General features: G+C 38.1%; 1 protein-coding gene across 1 annotated transcript in view; it reads right to left on the bottom strand.

The window, feature by feature from the left end:
* The window catches only part of dlgap1b (discs, large (Drosophila) homolog-associated protein 1b), a 209,656-nt gene extending 200,405 nt beyond the window's left edge, over positions 1 to 9,251 (bottom strand). Inside the window, exon 1 of the mRNA XM_062991045.1 lies at positions 9,172 to 9,251. The gene's annotated coding sequence lies outside the window, so the exon portion shown is untranslated. The remainder of the gene's footprint in view (positions 1 to 9,171) is intronic.
* Positions 9,252 to 9,522: the final 271 nt, after the last annotated feature.

The raw sequence follows: 9,522 nt of genomic DNA on the forward strand, positions 1-9,522 counted from the left end.
CACACACACACACACACACACATCTAGGACAAGATGCAATGACCTGAAGTGAGCTGGACATGTGATGCTGACTGCTCAGTAAATCCGAGGTCACGTGTTGGCAGCAGGTGTATACCATTGTCGCTCCTCTGTCATTTCTGCTTACTTTATGATTAGATATTGCCATCCTTCATGGCTTTTTTTACTCAACTAAAGAGCCTACAATTTGTTTAGAGTGGCTGATCATCATACCACTATATCAGTTTTCACCTCATGCTACCCACTGTATATCTGAAACAGTGAAAATGTAATCACAAACATTAGTAATATTTTTAATATATCTAAAATAAACCAGGGAGAAGTATATGATAGGGTATAGGGTATTTAAGTCCATTATTCACCTCTAAAATTTAAAACTTCAAAAAAACTTTGTTTATTTTAAGTATGACACATGATTGCATTTATACAGTAGCCCACAACCACTAAGAAACAAGGCCTCTGGCCTTCCTTGTCTAGCATGGGTGTCTTGCAACCAGCAGGGGCTACCAGAGTGCACAGGGAAACTGGCTAATTTAAAATTAAAACCACCTACCTAATATGTTGTCAAAACAGCACTGACTCACAAAGAGATAGACATTACCAGTAGCCCCCTTAACTCCTGTATGTTGTGTGATGGACCATCCTGCAGTGCTTCCTGTCATGTCTTTCTGGGTAAACTACGCAGAAGTGCCTGGCACTATTTATGATCAAGCTAAAAACCAAATTTGCCTAATAAGCCAACAAACTTCCATTGTTTCAATGTTTAGTTCCAACACTCATATGCCCAATGAAGGCATGGGCATGTGCACTTAAGTTGGACGATATTTACCCAAACCAAAGACAAAAGGATTTAATGCACTGTGTGTTGAGACACAATCCTCCTATCACTAGTATACATTTCTTTGAAATGTCAGACAAAGTAAGCCTTCTGTTGGTTGATACCAGACCTTATAGCTGTTGTTGTTTTCTGTCATCATTTAATCCTGGCCACCCAACACCCTGCTGAAAGTGTGTGATCTGTTCCTCCTCTGACCACTGTCAGGGGGTACTCACCACAGCTGCCTGTGAGTACCCTTTCTTCAAAAGAAATTCCACCCAGTCGTTTGGTATATCAATTTGGTTGTCATAAAAGTAACTTAAGTCTTTACACTTGCTGCATTTAATACATGAACTACAAGTAAATCCCGTCAACCCAACATTTAATAAATCCTTTGCTGTCACATACACAGTCATTCCAAAATTGGTGCAGCTGTTCCAAAACTGGCTCACTGTTGTTTTAGAAAAGTTTTAATGACCATCCATATTTATTTTTTGGTCATTAACATACATACAGATAATACAGAAAATATGCACACCAAATTAAAAAAATTCTAGAACAAAACAGGTCTTTACAGGCAAAAGTTTGTATTCAGTGTGACCTCCCTTGGCACAAAGCACATCTCAAACTCTTTTTGGGGGACTGTCCTGAAATTTTCGGAAATAATCTTCTGGTATATTATACCAGGCTTCTTTCTCATTTCTCAAAGTTCTTTAGGTTTAGTCTTTCTTTTATTTATTTCTATGTTTAGGTGATCCTATACTGCCTCTATAATATTCAGGTCTGGACTCTGTGGAGGTCGCAATGTTTCAATGAAGGACACAAACACTTATTCTTCCATTTCTCTCCAACTCTTCTTCTTACATATCGTCAACCCAAAAACTTAAAACTTGGATTAATCACTCCACAATACTCTTTCCCACTAGTATTCATTCCAATCTTTGGCATATCTTAGCTTTTTCACCCTGATACCTTCTGTAAAACTGGTTTCTTGTCTGCTTCTTCCAGTCTCTCAAAGAAACTTCTCAATTCAAGTAAAATTTATTCTTATAGTGCTTTTTACAATAGACATTGTCTCACAGCAACTTTACTTCTCATCTGAGAAACTTCTCATCAATTCTTGAAAGTTTTCTTGGTCTTCCAGTCTTTTTTGTCCTTGAACCCTCCTGATTCCTTACATTTCTTTTTAACGGAGATGCGGTTGAATACCACCTTGGAGAGTGGCCTTGCTGATGCAAAATTATGATTTAAACTCACATTCTGTGATTGTGTTTTGAATGGAATGATGAGATTTAAAGTTGATCTTTATTAGAAATCTTCCAATGCATTAAATGTATACAATATGTGTATGTACATCACCAAGCACAATGCTAAGCATTGGATGTAGTGGTGTAAAATACTGCGCCAGTATACTACGGCTGTGAAAGAAGAGAGTACGGATACTGCACTGTGACCCAGTGAAATGAAAAGACAACCTCTTATTGTCACACACCCAAAGACGTGTTTGCAGTAAGAATGGTACAAAATATCACCTGGAAAACATAACTGGATGTATATAAACAAATGAAATAAAGTTGACCATATACATATTATATACCTTTAAATGTATTGCTAATTTACCTTTTAGCCTAATCACACACTGAAGAAATATAAAGAAGACCATCAATAAGTAACTGTTTTTTACAAAACCCCATTTACCACAATGGTCCCATCCCTACATTTAATACATTTTTTTATTTTAAAACTTTTTTAAAATAAATGTTTTTTAAACTTCCCTAGTATACATTATAAGGTTGAAAAATACAAAACAGGAATTGTGAGACATTTCTTTTCACAGAGTCTCTTCATATCCTCCAGGGTCCTAGATTCACTCTGTACACTTTCCTTCTTAGCGTACTTCACAGGTTTTCTCTGGGGTTTAGATCAAGAGACTGAGATGGCCATAGCAGAAACTGTCACTAGCAAAACATGCAAAAATACTGTGACCAAAAAACTTGGCAACACATTAAATTTTATTTTCTAAAGCAAAAGCAGTCAGATGAGTATGTCAGTCATTGCATGTGTGCAAGAATAATGATATGAGGTCAAAACGTTTGTCTGTAGGGGTGGGTTTATAAAATCGATTTTTCGATTCGAATCGATCTTTATTTGAATGATCCGATATCGATTCATATAAACGCGAGATCGATCTTTTAAATGAGCCCCTTTTTACGGTGTACACGGAAATCTGTTACCTTCTTTAATCTTGCGTGACCAGCCAGTGTTTTTTCATGTAACGAGATCTGACCTGCACATCAGTTAAGCATGGCAGAAGTTATGCCTGGTTCACACTACATGATTTCTGCCCTGATTTTCGGCGACTGGTCTGCGCTAGATTTGCCGGCTCGGGAGCAACTCGGCTCTTAATCAATTTGAAACAGCGAGGGGAAACACACGGGAGAGGTTGTAAACAAGTGGAGCAGGAGCATAGTTATCGTTCTCTACAAAACAAAATATTTATTAACCTCCAACCTCAGAACAATCCCTGTTGGTCGTGTTGCCAAATCCACTCAGATTCCTTTATTTTTTTCTCTTTGATATTACGCTGCTCATCAGCGCACAAACTTTGATCGCTCGCTACTTGTTGGAGTGTATTTTAGGACGTGGTATCATTAAACCCCTCGTCACTTCTCACGTGTGTTTTTGTGACAAAACGTAGTTTGGGAGACCAGACAGACTCATCTGAGATTCCTCCTGGTGATAGATGGTGTAAATGTGAAACCCCCCCATCACCCATCAGTCGTGCAGTGTGAACTGTACAGCGACCCGGCAAATCAGAAAGTTGTGTAGTGTGAACTTGGCATAAGCTGTGCAACAGCCAGGTGTATGTTTACATTACACATACACTGTTGTAGCGTGTCAGACATATAAAATAATAATAATAATAAAAAAAAATTAATGTTACTGTTTTTTGTTGTGGATTACTTATTTATGTAAAAACAAATATTTTTAATAATGAGTGTTCTTTGTACAATTATCACACTCGTTCTCTGAACATCTGTACATATTTAAACAAAACCTGTTAATGTAACTCAAATATGCCTAAATGTGTTGAATCGAAATTGAATCGAAAATGAATCGAAGATCGAATCGAAGATCGAATCGAAGATCGAATCGAAGATCGAATCGAAGATCGAATCGAAGATCGAATCGAAGATCGAATTGAAGATCGAATCGAAAATCTAATCGAAAATGTAATCGAATCGGGACCTTGTGAATCGGAATCGAATCAATCCAGGAAATTAGTGGCGATACCCAGCCCTATTTGTCTGTTATTGAACAGAAGGAAGGATTGGAAAAGGAAGGATTTAGGTGGCTTGTAAAGAAGCTGGACTCAAGATACAACATCCCTGAATGGAAATGTTTCTCACAAACAGCTATGTGCCAAGTAAGCTGCAAAATTAGCTTCGGTAGCGCACTATGCATTGACTACCAACATGTGGTCAAGCAGAACCATGGAGCGGTATTTAAGCTATTCTATTCAATTTAAATTTAAATATGACTAATTTTTTACAGTTACAGTTGAACCAGATTTGAAAAATATTCCAAAATATCCTGTTATTATTTGAAGGCCAAGAATTAAGGGATGGATAAATGCAGCCAAATACAATAACATCCTTGGGGAAAAAAAACCTCTTTAAGATGTGCACACACAGGCTCAGAATGGTTGGACGATTCACGTTTTAACAAGAGAATAACCAGAAGCAAAACAAACCAAAACAACACTGGAGTGTCTTTAAGGCAACTCTCTGAATGTCCTTGGGTGGCCCAGACAAAGCCCAGACTTCAACCCCTTCAAACATCTGTGAAAAGACCTGAAGATGGTAGAACTTGTTAAATAAAATTTTTAAACAATTAAGAATCGTTGTCTTTTCCAGAAATGGGGTCAAACAAAACAATCAACATCCATTTAAAAATCCTATGTCAGTCTCAAGTGCAGCAAAAAAACTGTATTTAAATTATTCAGCAATCTAGATCCTAACATGTGTAGTATGTAATCCAGTAGATAGTAGATCCCAAAACATAGATTTAATTAAACCGACTATGGTAAATTGCTTTCAAGGCATAAATGTTAGTGAGTGATGCCTTATGATGAACTGATATCGTGTCTAGGGTGTATTCCTGCCACAGCAACCCTGACCGTGATAAAGCACAATAAAAAAGTTACCAAAGTCTAACAAATGAATCATATTCTAATGCAGTGTTTTTGTCAAGACATTACATATTTAGTTTCAACTAAATACACACAATATGCTATGGTCATTTTTTTGTCAATATTAAGTGATCCATCACTTTCTTTGTACCTCTCCCTTTTTTATATCCCTTTTGTATATTCTTCTATATCATAATTTCTGTGCTTAGTATTCAACCTATATAAAAAGCTGATAAATCCATCCTTTTTCTCCTTGCACGCATTTAACGTATTTTATAATGTGTGTGTGTGTGTGTGTGTGTGTGTGAGTGTGAGTAGGCTAGGTCAGCACATATCTGTCACATCCATTTTGTGCAGCTTTGTCTGAACCTGAAGAAGCTTAAAATAAGCAGAACTAATAATACTGTGTGTGTGTGTGTGTGTGTGTGTGTGTGTGTGTGTGTGTGTGTGGTCTTTCATGTAAGGGAACAGTAAGAAATGTAACTGACTTGAAAACCTGAGGAACAAGCATTGCAAAGCTAACCAGCCAGGTAGCGATAGCATAACATTGTTAACAGATGAGAGAGACTTCCTCCTGGTGGAAAACAAAATAAAACAAAAAACAGATGGAGGATGAAGCAAGGGTGACCAAAGAAGCACGACAAGAACCTGCCAAAGAAATGAGCTTATCAGCAGTTTAGACGTTTTCTTGGTTTCTGACACAGACTAAACCACTATATATGGTAAGGTTTGTTGAGCCACGACTGTTGCAAAAAAAGCAAACGATGGAGCGAATCTACTAATATAATAATCCACCTATGCAAGGACATGATTCCTCTATAGACAGTCGAGAAATAAGCTTTCTTAACGGGGCAAAAATACTTCAGGTCAGTTGCTATACCAGTGTTATACCAACAACACCGAAGGAAGCTTTTCACTCTAGTTATTTCAGCTAGACAATGCCAGGCTTCTTTCTGCAGCTGCTACAGATGCTTGCTGCAGGTGCTTGACTGTCCTGACCAGGATAAAGCGGTGGTAAAAGACAATGAATAAATGAATTGATTAATATTTACAAAATACACTAAAGTTCGTTAGTGAAAACATTTAAAACATTGTAAACTTTTATTAGTTAAGGTTAAGATTTTTAGTAGATGCTTTGTATGCTTTATGGTTCGAGACATATGCTTTCATAATAAATACACCCACAAGGAATTGGAAATACCACTGTTAGTCAACACAGTTTGTTGCTGCATCTACAAATTCAAGACTAGACAAAGTGGAAGCCATAGATTACAAACATCCAGAAACGCCGCCAACTGCTCTAGGAACAGTCTCATTTGAGGTGAACTAATGCAAAGTAAAATGTATGCTGTGGTAAAGCTTTTAAATTGTTTTTGGAAAAAATAAATGTTGTTTTCAACACAAAAGAGGAAACAGGACAATCTGAATTGGTACACGCAAAGTTTAAAAGCCAGAATCTCTTATACTATGCAGGTGTGTCAGTGCCTAACTTGCAAATGTGTTTAAGCATCATTAATGTTAAGGCATACATACGCATTTTGGAGCAACTTTTCAGGAACATACTGTTTGTTTAAGGAGAACAATGGCAAGCCATATTACAGGAGTAATGTTTCAGGGTATATCACGGTAGGTTTTATTTTTTGTAATATATAATATTATATAAAATTTTTATTGTTTCTAAATGTGTTTCTATTTACAGTGAATGAACAAATCACGATTCTTCTTCCTATTGCGATTTACCGAACTTTTACCGGCAAGCGTAAGGATTTGAGTGAGTTTGACAAGGGCCAAATTGTGATGGCTAGACGACTATGGGGTGTTCCCGGTCTGCAGTGGTCAGTATCTAGCAAAAGTGATCCAAGGAAGAAACAGTGGTAAACTGGCAACATGGTCATGGGCGGCCAAGGCTCATTGATGCTCATGGGGAGTGAAGGCTGACCCGTGTGGTCCGATCCAACAGACAAGCTACTGTAACTCAAATTGCTGAAGAAGTTAATGCTGGTTCTGATAGAAAGGTGTCAGAATACATAGTGCATCGCAGTATGGGGCTGCATAGACGCAGACCAGTCAGGGTGCCCATGAAGACCCCTGTCCAACGCCGAAAGAGCCAACAATGGGCACGTGAGCATCGGAACTGGCCACGGAGCAATGGAAGAAGGTGGCCTGGTCTGATGAATCACCTTTTCTTTCACATCACATGGATGGCCAAGTGCGTGTGTGTCGCTTACCTGGGGAACACATGGCACCAGGATGCACTATGGGTAGAAGGCAAACCGGCAAAGGAAGTGTGATGCTTTGAGCAATGTTCTACTGGGAAACCTTGGGTCTTGCCTTTCATGTGGATGTTACTTTGACATGTACCACCTACCTAAGCATTGTTGCAGACCATGTACACCCTCATGGAAACGGTATTCCCTGATGCCTGTGGCCTCTTTCAGCAGGAAAATGCGCTTTGCCACAAAGCAAAAATGGTTCAGGAATGGTTTGAGGAGCACAACAACGAGTTTGAGGTGTTGACTTGGCCTCCAAACTCCCCAGATCTCAATCCAATCGAGCATCTGTGGGATGTGCTGAACAAACAAGTTCAATCTATGAAGGCCCAACCTCACAACTTACAGGAGTTATAGGATCTGCTGCTAACATATTGGTGCCAGATACCACAGCATACCTTCATGGGTCTAGTGGAGTCCATGCCTCGACGGGTCAGGGCTGTTTTGGCAGCAAAACGGGGACCAACACAATATTAGGAAGGTGGTCATAATGTTATGCCTAATCGGTGTATGGTAGATAGTGAAAGATCTGAATAATCTTGCAATCTTGCTTTAGGAAAAGTTTTTTTTTCTAATCTGATTGACAATTTACAAAATAAAATAATTAACAATTTACATTCATGCAATACAACACGGCCTAACTTTTCAAGAACAGTGTATATAGAACAAGATGGCAAGAAAACCTTCGTGACTTTATGCTAAGGGACATTTGCCAAAATAGTCAAATATATTAAAAAAACCACAAAATCTTCAGTAACTTGGAGGCAGATGGAACATGGTTGACACTGTTTAATCACAGTGCCTAAAGTGGAAACATGACTAAAGATGACTTTTTATCATAGTGGATTATTATCATGTTTAGATGCAACCCTAACCAGAATCAATCCGTTTACTGCCCTGGTTACTACCTGCTTTACTCGATAATGAATTTGGAAATACACATTTTTCAGATTCTTAATAAATAACATTAGACAATAAATTAAATTTATCGAATTAAATGTATTTGGGTGACTGCCAGCACACACGGAATACAGCTGATGTATACGCAAGGAAACAGTAAAATCTACTTGTTTCGAAAGATGTGTTATATTCATGGTAAAAAGAACAAAGCTACAATCATTTTAATACAAAAAGAACACTTAATCACAAACCAGACATATAGGCTACATAGTAAGTGCAGAATAACCATGGTTGGAGTTGATTATGTTTCAGCATCGGGCAGGTCAGTCTGCATCATGAAGCACACACACGTACACACACCAACGCACGTACAAACACATAACATTATACACACAAACACATACACCGCTACCACCCGGTGCAGCTCCTGCATTTATTTCCATCCCTAAATATTAACACTTGCTTTTCAGCACTATAAATAAGCGCATTATCATGTATAAGTATCCTCACTAACGTGATGAGTTTTTTAAATTTTAAATTTCACTCTTCATCATTTTTTTCATAGAGCTTTGCCTCCATCACCACATTTATATCGTGCACAAAGGCCTTTAATTAGCACCTTAAACTGTTTTTTTATTGTAGAAAACAGTGGTGATGTTCCAAACACAATAATTGTTATGCAAACTGCGTGTTGAACATCATTTTATACGAGAAGAAATAAAATCCAGTCTTTGATTCATCTGTCAAACCTTCTTAAAATCAAGTTCTCAACTGACCGTCAGTGGTGTGAAATACAATTGCTTTAAAAAAAACTGACGAGGGATAAGGTTTGTTAAATAACTGCTATTCTCGTCTATAAAGCCTTACATATTTAGATTTTGGAAACTCGTAAGCAATCGCGCTCAGTCACCAAATATACAGCGAATGATTTACTACGTGCCATATGAAATTTACAGACGATTTATCGCTCCTACCTCTGACTTTTGCCTCGGCTGAGACGACGTGGTGCCGTGATTAAAAAGAAATACACCAAAACAGCTAATAATCCACAGAAATATCCAATTTTCTATATTTATACCGAAAACCTTTCCGCTCCACTCTTCAGCATGCGTACAGATTTAAAGGAAAGACTCTGCAAGGCAGGCTGGTCCCCCTACTGTCAAGTCCTGGCTCTCTATGGAACGCCAATAAGTCAATAAACACGCCGAAAAGACATTCTCTTATTAAGACCAGGTCACACCAGAAACTCAGTTTACGCGCCGCTTTGCAATGCATGGTGAGGATGGTCCACCATAGTGGTTGGGTAAAGTTATTTGGTATTTAGC

This window comes from Trichomycterus rosablanca, chromosome 3, assembly GCF_030014385.1.
Source record: "Trichomycterus rosablanca isolate fTriRos1 chromosome 3, fTriRos1.hap1, whole genome shotgun sequence".
Lineage (NCBI taxonomy): Eukaryota > Metazoa > Chordata > Actinopteri > Siluriformes > Trichomycteridae > Trichomycterus > Trichomycterus rosablanca.